Below are 15,510 nucleotides of genomic sequence, written 5' to 3' on the forward strand. Positions count from 1 at the left end.
CAGTCCTACTGAATATTCAGGACTGATTTCCCTTGAGATTGGCTGGTTGGATCTCCCTGCAGTCCAAGGGACTCTCAGGAGTCTTCTCTAACATCACAGTTCAAAGGCATCAGTTCTTTGGTGCTCGGCTTTCTTTATGGTCCAACTCTCACATCCATACATGACTCCTGGAAATATCATAGCTTTGACTAGATGGACCTTTGATGGCAAAGTAATGTCTCTGCTTTTTAATATGCTATCTAGGTTGGTCATAACTTTTCTTCTAAAGAGTAAGTGTCTTAATTTCATGGCTTCAGTCACCATCTGCAGTGATTTTGGAGCCCAGAAAAATAAAGTCTGTCACTTTCCCCTGTTTCCCCAACTATTTGCCATGAAGTGATGGGACCAGATGCCATGATCTTAGTTTTCTGAATGTTGAGTTTTAAGCCAACTTTTCCACTCTCCTCTTTCACTTTCATCAAGCAGCTCTTTATTTCTTTGCTTTCTGCCATAAGGGTAGTGTCATCTGCATATCTGAGGTTATTGATATTTCTCCCAGCAATCTTGATTCCAGCTTGTGCTTCATCCAGCCCAATGTGTCTCATGATGTATTCTGCATATAAGTTAAATAAGCAGGGTAACAATATAAGCCTTGATGCACTCCTTTCCCGATTTGGAACCAGTCTGTTGTTCCATGTCCAGTTCTAACTGTTGCTTCCTGACCTGCATACAGATTTCTCAAGAGGCTGTTCAGGTGGTCTGGTATTCCCATCTCTTTAAGAATTTTCCACAGTTTCTTGTGATTCACACAGTCAAAAGCTTTGGCATAGTCAATAAAGCAGAAGTAGATGTTTTTCTGGAAATCTCTTGCTTTTTCGTTGACCCAGTGGATGTTGGCAATTTGATCTCTGGTTCAAGTTCTACGAGTAAGACAGTTGATATTTGTCTAGACAATGTATTTAATCTACAGATGGATAAAACTACCATTTTAGCAACAATTAAGTGTTCCAATTTACAGTCATGGTGTATATTTCAGGTATTTTCATTTTCTTTAATTTCTTTCAACAACGTTTAGTCTTTCCCTTGTACAGGTTTTGCAAATCTTTTATTAAGTTCATTCAAAGTATTTTATTCTTTCTGGAACTGTTGTAAATGGTATTTATTTTTTAAACTTAATTCTTCAACTATTGTTAGTGTATAGAAATATGATAGATTTTAAAATGTTCAACCATAAACTGCAATCTTGCTAAAATTTTTCATTACTTCAAAAATATTTTTAGTGGATTACTTAGGATTTTATATATCCAAGATTATAGTATTTACAAATAAACATGGCTGTACTTCTTCCTTTCTTTATTTACTTAATTTCACTGTCTATAGTTTGCAGTAGTATATTTTTAAAAAGTGGTGAGAGTGGATATTTTCTTCTTCCTAATCTTAGTAGGAAAACATGTCTTTAATCATTAAATATAGTACCAGCTGTGAATTTCTCAGAGATGTACTTTTTCTGGGTGAAAGTGAAAGTGTTAGTCACTCACTTGTGACTGACTCTTTGCGACCCCATGGACTGTAGCCCGCCAGGCTCCTCTGTCCATGGAATTCTCCATGTGAGAATATGGGATTGGGTAGCCATGCCCTTCTCCAGGGGATATTCCCAAACCAGGATTCGAACCCAAGTCTCCTACAATGCAGGCAGATTCTTCACCATTTGAGCTACCCAGGATTGAGGAAGTCCAATTTTAATTGCAGGTTTTTGAATACTTTTCATCATGAATAAGCATTAGATTTTATCAAAAGATTTTTTTCGCCCCTATTGAGATGCTCATGTGACTTTTACTTTTTCTTCTGATAATGTGCTATACTGATTGATTTTCAGATGTTAAATGAACCTTGGTCATGGTGTATAGTTCCTTTTATATATTGCTGAATTCAGTTAGCTAGTATTTCAATGAGGATTTTGGCATGTGTATTCATAGAATTATTGGTTTGTCTTCTTTTTATTTTTCTTTTGATACCTTTAATGGGGTTTAGTGTCACTGTGATACTTGCCTGCATGTCAAATGAAGTGGGGAGTGTTTTCTAATTTCAGAAGAGTTTGTGTACAATTGGTATCAATTCTTCTTTTAAAATAAAATAATCTCATCACTACTATTCAACATAGTTTTGGAAGTTTTGGCTACAGCAATCAGAGCAGAAAAAGAAATAAAAGGAATCCAGATTGGAAAAGAAATAAAACTCTCACTGTTTGCAGATGACATGATCCCCTACATAGAAAACCCTAAAAACTCCACCAAAAAATTACTAATCAGTGAATATAGTAAAGTTGCAGGATATAGAATTAACACACAATCCCTTGCATTCCTATACACTAACAATGACAAAACAAAAAGAGAAATTAAGGAAACAATCCCACTCACCATTGAAATGAAAAGAATAAAATACTTAGGAATATATCTACCTAAAGAAACAAAAGACCTATATATAGAAAACCATAAAACATTGATGAAAGAAATCAAAGAGGACACAAATAGATGGAGAAGTATACCATGCTCAAGGATTGGAAGAATCAATATAGTGAAAATGAGTGAAAATACTACCCAAAGCAATCTATAGATTCAATGCAATCCCTATTGAGCTACCAACAGTATTTTTCACAGAACTAGAACAAATAATTTTACAATTTGTATGGAAATAAACAAAACCTCGAATAGTCAAAGCAACCTTGAGAAAGAAGAATGGAAGTGGAGGAATCGACCTGTCTGACTTCAGGCTCTACTACAAAGCCACAGTCATCAAGACAGTATGGTATTTGAACAAAGACAAAAATATAGGTTGATGGAACAAAATAGAAAGCCCAGAGATAAATCCATGCACCTATGGACACCTTATCTTCAACAAAGGAAACAAGAATATACAATGGAGAAAAGATGATCTCTTTAACAAGAGGTGCTGGGAAAACTGGTCAACCACTTGTAAAAGAATGAAACTAGAACACTTTCTAACACGATACACAAAAATAAAGTCAAAATGGATTAAAGATCTAAATGTAAGACCAGAAACTATAAAACTCCTAGAGGAAAACATAGGCTAAACACTCTCCGACATAAATCACAGCAGGATCCTCTATGACACATCTCCCAGAGTATTGGAGATAAACGCAAAAATAAACATATGGGACTTAATTAAACTTAAAAGCTTTTGCACAACAAAGGAAACTATAAGCAAGGTGAAATGACAGCCTTAAGAATGAGAGAAATAGTAGCAAATGAAGGAACTGACAAAGAATTAATCTCAAAAATATACAAGCAACTCCTGCAGCTCAATTCCAGAAAAATAAATGACCCAATCAAAAAATGGGCCAAAGAACTAAACAGACATTTCTCCAAGGAAGACATACAGATGGCTAACAAACACATGAAAAGGTGCTCAACATCAAACATTACCAGAGAAATGCAAATCAAACCACAATGAGGTACCGTTACATGCCAGTCAAGATGGCTGCTATTAAAAAGTCTACAAGTAAGAAATGCTGGAGAGGGTGTGGAGAAAAGGGAACTCTCTTACACTTTTGGTGTGAATGCAAACTAGTAGAGCCATTATGGAGAACAGTGTGGAGATTCCTTAAAAAACTGGAAATAGAACTGCCATATGACCCAGCAATCCCACTCCTGGGCACACACACCGAGGAAACCAGATCTGAAAGAGACATGTGCACCCCAATATTCATTGCAGCACTCTTTATAATTGCCACGACATGGAAGCAACCTAGATGCCCATCAGCAGACGAATGGATAAGGAAGCCATGGTACATATACACAATGGAATATTACTCAGCCATTAAAAAGAATTCATTTGAATCAGTTCTAATGAGATGGATGAAACTGGAGCCCATTATACAGAGTGAAGTAAGCCAGAAAGATAAAGACCAATACATTATACTAACTCATATATATGGAATTTAAAATGATATTAATGATAACCCAATAGGGAAAACAGAAAAAGAGACACAGATGTTCAGAACAGACTTTGGGACTCTGTGGGAGAAGACACGGGTGGGATGTTCTGAGAGAATAGCATTGAAACAAGTATACTATCAAGGGTGAAACAGACCATCAGCCCAGGTTGATGCATGAGACAAGTTCTCAGGGCTGGTGCCCTGGGAAAACCCAGAGGGATAGGATGGGGAGGGAGGCAGGAGGGAGGATCGGGTTGGGGAACACATGTAAATCCATGGCTGATTCATGTCAATATATGGCAAAAACCACTACAATATTGTAAACTAATTAGCCTCTAACTTATAAAAATAAATGAAAAAAAGAATATACAACTTAAATATAACTTTTCTTGGTGAGTATTATTTTGGGGGGCAGAGAGAATGGGGTAGATATAGTACAGAGAGATTAAAAGATTCATGAGGGCAGAAACTATGCCTGTCTCTATATCACTTTATCATCATTACCTAAAACAATGTCTAACATATTAAAACCATGTTAAAATGTTACATTAATTAAATAGTATTTATTATATTTAGATAGAAAGTTGCATTCTAAGGCCCAGACATTTTGCACTTGAATTATACAAAGTAAGCTAACCAAGATAAAGGCCCCAAGTCCTGTGCATACTTCAAAGAATGACTGTTATGGGTGGAGGAGAATAGGAAAGGCTAAATTAGTGTAATAAAACATTTCCTCTGTGACAATCTACAGGGAAGGGATGGGGTGGGAGTTGGGAAAGAGGTTCAAGAGGGAGGGGACACATGTATACTTTTGGCTAATTCATGCTGATGTATGGCAGAAACTAACACAATATTGTTATGTAGTTATCCTTCAATTAAAAAATAAATGTATGACAAAACCACTGCAGTGATGTAAAGTAATTAGCCTCCAACTAATAAAAATAAATGTAAAAAAATTAAAAAAATAAAATAAAATAATTGAAGTAAGACAAAAAAATTTCTTATGGATGCCCATCTGTCTTTCCCCTGAACCCATGACTCAACTGTCCTGTGCTTTTTCCTACCATTAAGTGTATATGTCTTTGGGTAGGTCCACATAGAACTTTCTTTTCTCATCATGGAGGCAGCCAGGTCAAGTAGAAAGATTATTAGATTGAGAAGGTGATTTCTAGCTACATTTCGAAGTCAACTATGGTGTTCTTTGTCCTCAGGCAAGTAACTTTACCACTTTGTGCCTGTGCCTTACTAAATGAAATTATGAATATGAAAATTCAAATTATTTTAAAAGTTTTCTATGAGTAAAATCCTCCATCACTGGCAAATGTGTTGGGCCATGAAGAAGCAGGTAATTTCTTATTGCTAATCTTTCTGGAAAGGTAATGCTTTGCAACCATCTCTGCTGGCTCAGTTTCTAAAAAGAAACATGAAATTCAGGCAAAATCAATGGAACAAAATAGTGTTGAGATTATTCTCTATCCAAGCCTTTGTTATCTAAAGCCAGAAGCTGTGTCTAGCAAGCACAGACAAACAGAGGTGGAAAGCATTCATGGTCCTGTAGTTGGAAAAAAGAGGATGTGGTCTTCAGTCTAGAAGGACTACCATTTACCTAAAAGCTATTTGCAGAGCTAGTATTTCAAGAAGGGCTAAAAAGTTTAAATGAAATAAATGGTGCTTGATACTCATAAAGCAATTTTAAGAGTCATAATCCCTAGACAATATAGTCTAACTATAGGCCTATGAAGGGAAACTGGGGAAATTCTCAAGAGGCCAGTGAACAAGCCATGGGTGCTTGCAGTGGGATTTCAAGAGTAAGACTCTCTGCCCACTACTGGTGTCATCTCTTTTTCAGTGAAGTTTAAAGAAGATGTTTGTGAAGGGATCCATACTCATGGATTGAACCCATGTCTTTTATGTCTCCTGCATTGACAGGCAATATCTTTACTATTAGTGCCACCTGAAAAGCCCCAAATTTGTTAGATTTTTCTCAAAAATCCATTGTGGTGGATAAAAAGCTTTTTTAAACTTAACTTTTTTGTTATAGTATTAAGAGAAATGCAGACTTGTATACATAGGAATCCTGATTGTTTTCTAAAAAATAAACCTAATGCAATATTTTTCTCATTCTTTTTTGTTTTATTTTACTATCATTTTCTTCTATGTGGTCAAGATAGGAGAAATAATAGAAGGTAGATAAATAGAACAGATTACATTGCACAGTTATGAAAGCTAGGTCACAAACTTGTCTGTGAGTTTCCTCATCTAGGATGAAAAAACTATATGACTAATTGACTTACTCTGTTTGGGCTGCTAAAACAGAATTCCATAGATTGGGTGGCTTATGCATTTATTTCTCAGAGTTCTGGAGGCCAAGACTTCTAAGATCAAGATGCCATCAGTTTTGGTGTCTGGTGAGAGCCTACTTCCTGGCTCATAGATGGCTATCTTATCACTTATAGAAGGGGCCAGGGAATTCTTTGGGTCTCTTTTACAAGGGCATTAATCCTCTAATGACTTAATCACCTCCCAAAGGCCCCATCTTCAAATACCATCTCGTTGTGGATTAGGTTTCAACAGATAAATTTGGAAGTTACATAAACACTTAAACATTCAGTCTATAGCATTAACTAGATGATTCACAATATTGGTGAGGATACCATATATTATTTTTTTTTTTTTGGTTAACACACAGTGTTTTAGGGCAGTGGTTTTTAGTGTGTGGTCCATGGATCACATGGGAACTTATTAGAGATATATATTTTGGGGCCCTACATCAGATCTACTAAAACAGAAACTTTGTGGGTGGTACAGCTTTTCAGATGATTCTGAGGCATGGCCAAGTTTGCAAACAGCTGTGTCAAGGTAGGAATCACAAATTCTGTCTGGTTGATTTGTGCTTAGGTAGAGGTAGTTACTTTGAGTTAGGCCTTAAAGAATGAGTCAGAATTCTGTATACCATATTTCTTCCTCTAGCTAAAAATAATTTGATACATTTTTAAAGCTAACAAATTTGTTATTGTGATATAGGAAATAACATTAGCTTTGTAGTTTCATGTAGTTTACCTTTGTGAAGAATGATTTGGCATTACATATTAAAAACCTAGAAATTCCACTTTCAAGACTTTATTCAAAGGAAATAGTTACTCAAATGTACAAAGGTGAGGATACAGGAATGTTTGCCAGGTGTTGTTTCTAATAGTGGAAAAATGGTAATCTGCCTCAATGCTACTAAATAAATTATAACACATATATCTGATGCGATTCTAAGTAACCATTTGTGCAGAGAGAGCAAATTAGTCAAGATGATGTGTTCAAGCTCTCTTCCCCTATGTTTTGCAAATAATGATTATGTACCAGCTGAGATCACTTATACCACTGTGTATGCATATCACTAGGTACTCCTTTGGTCACAGGCTATTTTGTGCAGTAGGTATAGATGAACTCCACCTAGAAAGCAGTGGCATTATTGCTGCATCATGGCTGTGTCTGTTGGGTCACCCACAGCAGGAGAGAATATAGCATGTCTATTGCTACAGCTTCTGCATCAGCCAGGAGAGAATGATATTATGGCCACCGAGCAGCCAGGAGAGAGGTTATGTTGTGTTAGGTTATGCTATAGCTGCGGCTATGGCTGCTGCCTCAGTCAGGAGAAAACAAACATACCTGTAGTTCCTCTGTCTCCTCATGTCTCCTTCCAGCCTCTTATCTTGCACCTTACCTACCCTGGGTTCAACGAAGAGTATGTATGCACAGTGTGAACAGTGAGACAATTGGCATCAGGAACAGGATCAGCTATAAAATTGGTGAAGTCAGTGTAATGAAGAGCAATATACCATTAAATGGCCATTTAGATGTCTATTTATTGACACTGCATTTAAAATTTTTTTATTGGAGTATAGTTGCTTCACAATGTTGCATTAGTTTCTGCTGCACAGCAAAGTGAGTCAGTTGTATGTATACATATATCCCTTCTGTTTTAGATTTCCTTCCCATTTAGGTCACCACAGAGCATTGAGTAGTTCCCTGTGCTATACAGTAGGTTCTCATTAGTTATCTATTTTATACATAGTAGTGTATATATGTCAATCACAATCTCCCAATTAATCCCACTCCTGCTTAACACTCCCCCTTGGTATCCATAAGTTTGTTCTCTACATCTGTGATTCTATTTCTGCTTTGCAAATAAGTTCATCTATGCCATTTTTTCTAGATTCCACATATGTGTCCATATAAAATATTTTTCTCTTTTCTGTTTTTCTCTTACTTCACTCTCTATGGCAGTCTCTAGCTCTATTTATGGCTCTGCAAATAGATACTTCATTCTTTTTAGTACCTGAATATTGCATTGTATATAGATACCACATCTTGTTTATTCAATCCTCTGTCAATGGACATTTAGGTTGCTTCCATGTCCTAGCTATTGTAAATATTGTTGCAATGAACATTGGGGTATATATGTCTTTTTGAATTATGGTTTTCTTCAAGTACATGCTCAGGAGTTAGATTGCTGGGCCACATGGTAATTCTGTTTTTAGTTTCTTTGAGGAACCTCCATACTGTTCTCCATTAGTGGCTATACCAATTTACATTCCCACCAACAGTGTAAGAGGCTTCCTTTTATCCACACCCCCTCCAGCATTTATTGTTTGTCAATTTTTTTGATGATGACCATTGTGACTAATGTGAGATGATATCTCATTGTAGTTTTGATCGGCATTTCTTTAATAATTAGTGATGTTTGGAATCTTTTCATGTGCTATTTTTGCCATCTTTATGACAGGATACTACAATCATAGCAATTATGATTGAATACAAACTATGATTATAAAACAGTATATGTATATGCATTAAAGTGGTAAAAATATCTTTATATGCATCAACTTACAGATTTACAGCCACAGGGGGAAAAATGTAAATGGTTATACACTAAAATGTTTGCACTGAAATTATTTGTGATGGACATGTATTTATTTAGATTTGTTTTTGCTTACATCTATTTTCTAAAGTAAGGGGTTCTCTGGTGGTTCAGTGATAAAGAATCTGGCTGCCAATGCAGGAGCTACAGGAGATGTGGGTTCAACCCCGAGTCAGGAAGACTGTTGGAGGAAGAAATGGCAACCCACTTGAGTATTCTTGCCTGGAAAATCCCATGGACAGAAGAGCCTGTGGTGGGTTTGCAAAGAGTCGGACGTGACTGAGCATGTGCATGCACACACAAACACACATTTTCTAATGTAAAACTCTATTCTTTGTGTGGGCTTCCCTAATAGCTCAGTTGGTAAAGAATCAGCCTGCAGTGCTGGAGACCCCAGTTCAATTTCTGGGTTCGCAAGATCCTCTGGAGAAGGGATAGGCTACCCACTCCAGTATTCTTGGGTTTCCCTTGTGGCTCAGCTGGTAAAGAATCTGCCTGCAGTGCAGGAGACCTGGGTTTGACCCCTGGGTTGGGAAGATCCCCTGGAGAAGAGAAAGGTTACCCACTCCAGTATTGTGGCTTGGAGAATTCCATGAACTGTATAGTCCATTGGGTCGCAAAGATTCGATCATGACTGAGTGACTTTCACCCACTTTACATTCCTTGTGTAAAGAAATAACACACATTTCAAAACAAGGAATTTTAAGCAGACTTTATACACACTTATTATTTGAGACTTGGAAATATTCATTCTGTTAAAACAACAACAACGACAACAACTACATTTGTCCTGGAATATCCCTTTTGCTGTAACAGTTTATTGTCAAGTTTAGTGTTCTAAACTCTGGCATTCGTTTGTTTCTGAAAGTTTGAAGTAGTATAGAATTTCAGAAAAGTGTGATTTTCTTCTTAGAAGTTCCTGGAAAATTAAAAATTGTTCTGTAGTTGGAGACAAGAGACCTTGGTCTAGCACTTGCTGCTAATTTTCTTTTCAAATTTGAAAATTTTAATCTCCTTGTTTTTGGTCTTCGTTTTCTCATATATAAGAAGTGCTGAGATCAGAAGATCTCAATGGCTTTTAATAGTTCTAATACTCTAGGAACTGCAATTAACTTAGAAACCAAACTATTTTCAGAGAATTATTTGAGAAGTATGATGTCTAAAAAAATAAAATAAAGTCAAACTCTCTAAAATGTCATTTAAAAGGTGCTTCTGATGTTACCAGGATGTTATTGATACTTTTATTCTTTATATTTATGGTTTCTCAATTAAAGAAATTTTAAAATAAATTATGTGTTAAAATAGCAAAAGATATTTGAATGTTGGCATACTTATGACACCTGGTGGTCAAGTCAAACATCACAGCTAAATTCAAATTCTCCAGATACTCATTTCTATCCTCTGGGTAAGACATTTTGCCCCTGATTCATCCATTCATCCTGTACTATTCAGTCATTCACTCAATAAACACTTAGTGGATCTCTAATAGGTACAAGACAATTACTAGACACTTTATTATGGAAGAAAGGAAGAAACAAGAGGATGCATTTTTGATATGTCTGTGGTAGATTGCAGGCTATTCAAAGGAACAGAATTAACTGCATGGAAAGGCAAATAATCGCATCATGCTAGTGTGTTAAGTGCACTAAAAAATTATCAAAACTCGTGATACTCTGAGGTTGTAGTGATCTGTGGTTTGGAGAGGTCAGGAAAAGCTTTCTTGGAGGAAGTGAGCCTTGCCTTTCTTGGGGCCTCAGTTTTCCTTTTTGTGAAATACTGGTAATATTTTATTGTTGCACAGGATTGCTGTGAAAGATCTATTGAGAGTGTATATAAAGTATAGCACCTTGTCCAAAGTAGGCATTCAGCGATTGTTAACAATTATTATAACAAAATCAAAGTTGATCAGGGAAGAGTTCATGTATATTAACTGTTCCTTAAGTTTTATTTCAAGAATAATTTTGTTCTACTTCATATGGTTTTTTATTAGTTGAACACAACTGAGGGTGCGTATGTGTGTATGCATGCGTGCGCACACGCACACACACACACACACACACACACACACCACACCACACATAGAGAACATAAGATCAATTATTTTAGTTAGTTCAGTGAATAAACAAACAGTAAAAAAGATAGTATTGGCCCTAGCTACAGTTTGTTAAAGTAACTGGTCGATTAAGCAAAACAGTCAACTCAGTGGTGGGAAGCGGGGAACAACAGCACATTTAAAGTAGCTGTTTACTGGAATGAACTGATTGTTTGATCACAATCAACAGTCTGTTAGTAAACACAATTTATCAGAGAGCCCCATATAGTCAACACAAATGAACCAAATAGGTTGTTTGGCACTGTATGAACCGTACATGGGTGGACTGATTTTTACATTTTTTTAACTGGTTGTGTTTAGGCACTGTCCTTGACCCTATATTGCTTTCAATAGCTAATGTTAAGTCTGTCTTACTTTCATTTTAATTTTATAAATGAGAAGCAAACTAACTGCTTTTGCAAGTGATGAAAGTCACAAGAGAGTATTAAGAACCCATCTATCCTTTTGCTCTGAAATCAAATGCATGTTATATTTCCTTAAAAAATCAAACATTTGGGTTCTTAAACTGTAGTTTTCGTAGGTTAAATAAGCTGTATTGTAGTCACTTTTGACTAAAAGCAAAATGTTCTGATCCAAAGCCAAGTACAATAACTATTCCATATTTGAGATGGATATTTAACTTGGATAAGGGAAGATTTGAGAAATGACAGAATTGTTATCTTTAGATAGAGTTTCATGCATAACAGGAAATAGAATTTATTTAGTTTTGGTAGGCAAAACTGGTTGAAATGCCAGGGATGTGGATTTTTGGCTTACTAGAGGGAAAGATTTCTAACAATTATGATTGCTAAAAATGTAACTGTCCACATTAATAACTTTTTTACTGAACTTGCCCTAAGGGCCGAGGTAGAGGCAATCCCTTTTGCTACATCTACCACCAGATATCCTTTAGTCCTTCACACACTCTGGTAGTTTCTTGCAATGGTTGCAAGGGTAGTCTCAATAAACATGAATGTCTGAAGCTACTGTAATTTTATTAATAAACACAGATCTCTAAAGTTACTGAAGCTTCAAGAAAGTGCAAAGTGATATAAACAGAGCTAATTGTGCTCTTAGCCAAATTCTGAAGGAGACAATGGCTATCTGAGTTGCACTATTTTTTCCAAACCCTTATCTTTCCAAGGCCTAGTGACCAGCCAGCTCTTTACCAGGCCTTTATCCCATGTTTCATTCCTAAATGTTCATAGACTCATTTTAGCAGTCCTCTAATCCCTGGTAAGGTTGCCATTCAAAATAGATTGATGATAGGAAAAGCTAGATCTCAAATTTTGACAATACAGGTAGAATTGTAAAACCGAATGTAAAACAAGAATCTTAAAATATATGTTTAGGGACTATTTGTCAGTGAAGACTTGCTTGTTGGTTATCTCTGCAAGCTTGATTACTTCTTCTTTTGACTACTAAGGAAAAAACCTGACTGAGGCTATTGCCAATATAGTGATTTCTTTGATTCCCCAAAATATCTTTGACAGTACTGTTATCCAGTTGTAGATAGGCAAGCTATTTTCAGTTTACATAGAAAAGATCTTTTGAATTTATGGACGTTCACACTTGGATACCTCTTTGCAGGACAAGTTTATTTGTATACCCAAACATGGACTGATATGCCCTTGACTACATTTATAGACTATTTTCTGCAGAAATACTCATTCTGATGCTTTCCCTAAGGAAGGAACACAAATTCTCAAGATGGGAAGCAACAGCACAAACAGTACAAGAGCAAAGTGCACTGATCTTCAACTGTCATTTCAGTACTCCCTTTTTGCAGCTACTTACATCCTAAGATTTATCCCTAGTCTATGGGCCAATGGTATAGCCTTGTGGGTTCTGTGTCACTTCATCAGCAAGAATAATAAAGCCATTATTTTCATGATCAACTTCTCTGTGGCTAATTGTGCTCACGAGCTGTCCTTATCCCTTTGGATTTACTATTAAATCAGCCACCATTGGCCTTTCCAGAGGACCCTTTGCTTTATGTACTTTTACCTGAAGCATCTCAATATCTATGCCAGCATTTGTTTCTTGACATATAACAGCCTTCAGAGATACTTCTTTCTCCTCAAGCCCTTCAGGACCAGAGGTTGGAATAGCTATGATCTGGGCATCAGTGCTGCCATCTGAGTGATGGTGGGGACTGCCTGTTTGCTATTTCCAATTCTGAGAAATGTTGGATTAGACAACAACACTGAACCCTTTGATCCCTGACTTGCTGATTTAGGGCTTCAGTACATTAACATAGCATCTACTATTGGCATGATAAATGTAGTTGAACTTGGAGAGTTTGTGTTCTCTGTTGTAATCATTACTTATTGTACAGGGAGAACAGGAAAACTTTTACAAGAATTCCAAGTTCCCCCTCAAAATGCCAAAGAGAAAAAAAGGCTTTGTGGATGGTCCTGATGTGTGTGGTAGTATTCATTGTGTGTTTCACACCTTACTACTTCAACTTCCCATTCTTTATGGTAGTGAAGCAATAAAGTCTTTTAAAAAACTTCTCCTTTATTAAGAGCACTCTATGTTTCCATATCACTTCCCCGTCTCTTGCAAATCTAAATTGCTGTTTTGACCCAGTTGTATATTATTTTAAGATCTCAGAATTTTCTGATGGGTTTTCAGAAAGTGGTAGTTTGGTTCTTCAGTCATGTGTGAAATGAAAGGATGGTGCTTTGGAAATTCAGCATAGGAAAGAAGTAACAATTTGAAAGGAACTTGGTAACCCAAGTTATTTCACTTGCTGATCTTGGAAAGTCTCCCAGAGGAGGCAATTGGGACTCACTCTAGGGCCATAAACAGTGGCGACAGACATTTTTGGACCTGTTGTCCTGTTGTGGGTGAGGCTAGGTTTTGTGTGTTGTGGTGAACAGGGCTGCTTCCAAGGGATCTCAGGGGTGTCCTGATGTAGGACCCACATCAGCAATGTTGAAAACACCATTTTGAGATCCTTTCTGTATCAGGCTGATCGATGTAGGACTCCCCCCTTAGCTCCCTTGAAACTTGCCCTACTCACCACAACACCCAAAACCCAGCCTCACCCCCAACAGGACAACAGGTCAGTGAAGTCAAGACCTCAGAGCTAGAGTACTCAGTATCAAGCTCGACCTACCAGTGGGCCAGAACTAGCCCTGGGGTACAGCCTTACTCCTCAGCAGTGGGAATTAGGCCTAGGATGATTGGGCCCTAGCCCTTCTCACTTGTGGGTGGACATCAATTCTGGGACCCTTGCACACTGCACCCAGAGACCCCAGGACCTGGTGGGCCAGAACTAGCCCCAGAACTCTTTTGTTCCTAGCTCTATTTACTATTGGGTGAATACCAACTCTAGGACTCCATCCCACAGCCAGAGACCCCAGGTCTTAGCTCTGCACATAATGTGCTGGTAGTATTTCTGGGGATCAAAACTTACCCAACAGTGGGAAGGCACCAACATTAGGATACTCAGAGCACCAGATCCACCCACGAGGAGGTTGACACCAGCCCCAGGACAGCTTCAGCATCTCAACCACCTGCCTTTGGCCATGGCCCAGCCCAACAGTAGGTGGATACTAGATCTGGGATCCCAACTCTGCGGTCAACTAACTTATGACACGACCCCATATACCAGTGAATTAGCACCAGTTTTGGGACTCCCCTGGTCATGCAGCTAGCCATAGAAGGACACTGCCCCACATACTGGAAGTCGGCAATCTCCACACAAGGCAGGGCCTGGAAGCCAACTAGACTAGGAGACAGCCATGCTTACAAGTTTCTACAGTTGTCAGCTTATCATAGCAGAAAGACCCACATAACCCACAAAGGGGCCACTCCAAAAGCATATAGCTCTGGTAACAAGAAGGAAGTATGCTGCTAAGCCCTATAGCATGTCTCCTACATAAAGCCATTTCTCTAAGATAGGGAAATATAAACAGCTTACCAAATACATAGAAATGAAAACAAATTAGACAAAATAAAGTGACATAAGAATATGTTCCAAATGAAGGAACAAGGGAAAAAAAAATCCCAGAAGAAGAATTAATTGAATTGGAGATAAGCAATCTACCCAATAAAGCATTCCTAGCAATAATTTTAAAGATGCTCAAAGAACTCAGGACAAAAAAACAGTTGAACGCAGAACAGTAAAAAAGAGTAAGACAATACAAAGAGGAGCTGAACAGAGATAAATAATGCAGTAACAATTATACAACACACTTAGATGAATCAATAGTAGATTAGATAATATTATACTTAGGGATAGATCAGCAAACTGGAAGACGTAGTAGAGGAAATTATTTTAGCCAAACAGAAAAAAGAAAATAATAAAAATATGGGAATAATTTAAAGGATCTCTGAGATGGCATAGGGTTGAGGTATGGTTATATAAATATATATATAAAATATTAAATATATATATAAATTTATACTACTCATGATAAGCACAACTGAAAATCTATAATAGATGCAGAACACCAAAAAACTGAAAAGAATCCAAACATAACACTGAAGATAGTTACCAAATCAAAAGGGCAGACAGCAAAAGTGAAATAAAGGAACACAAAGGAATATGCCTATCAGGAA

The 15,510-nt window shown here is 37.2% G+C and overlaps 1 pseudogene; it reads left to right on the plus strand.

The window, feature by feature from the left end:
• The first annotated feature begins 12,648 nt into the window (after window positions 1–12,648).
• Window positions 12,649–13,613, plus strand: LOC110148009 (putative P2Y purinoceptor 10; annotated as a pseudogene).
• The last annotated feature ends 1,897 nt before the right edge of the window (window positions 13,614–15,510 follow it).

Source organism: Odocoileus virginianus, chromosome X (assembly GCF_023699985.2).
Source record: "Odocoileus virginianus isolate 20LAN1187 ecotype Illinois chromosome X, Ovbor_1.2, whole genome shotgun sequence".
Taxonomy (NCBI): domain Eukaryota; kingdom Metazoa; phylum Chordata; class Mammalia; order Artiodactyla; family Cervidae; genus Odocoileus; species Odocoileus virginianus.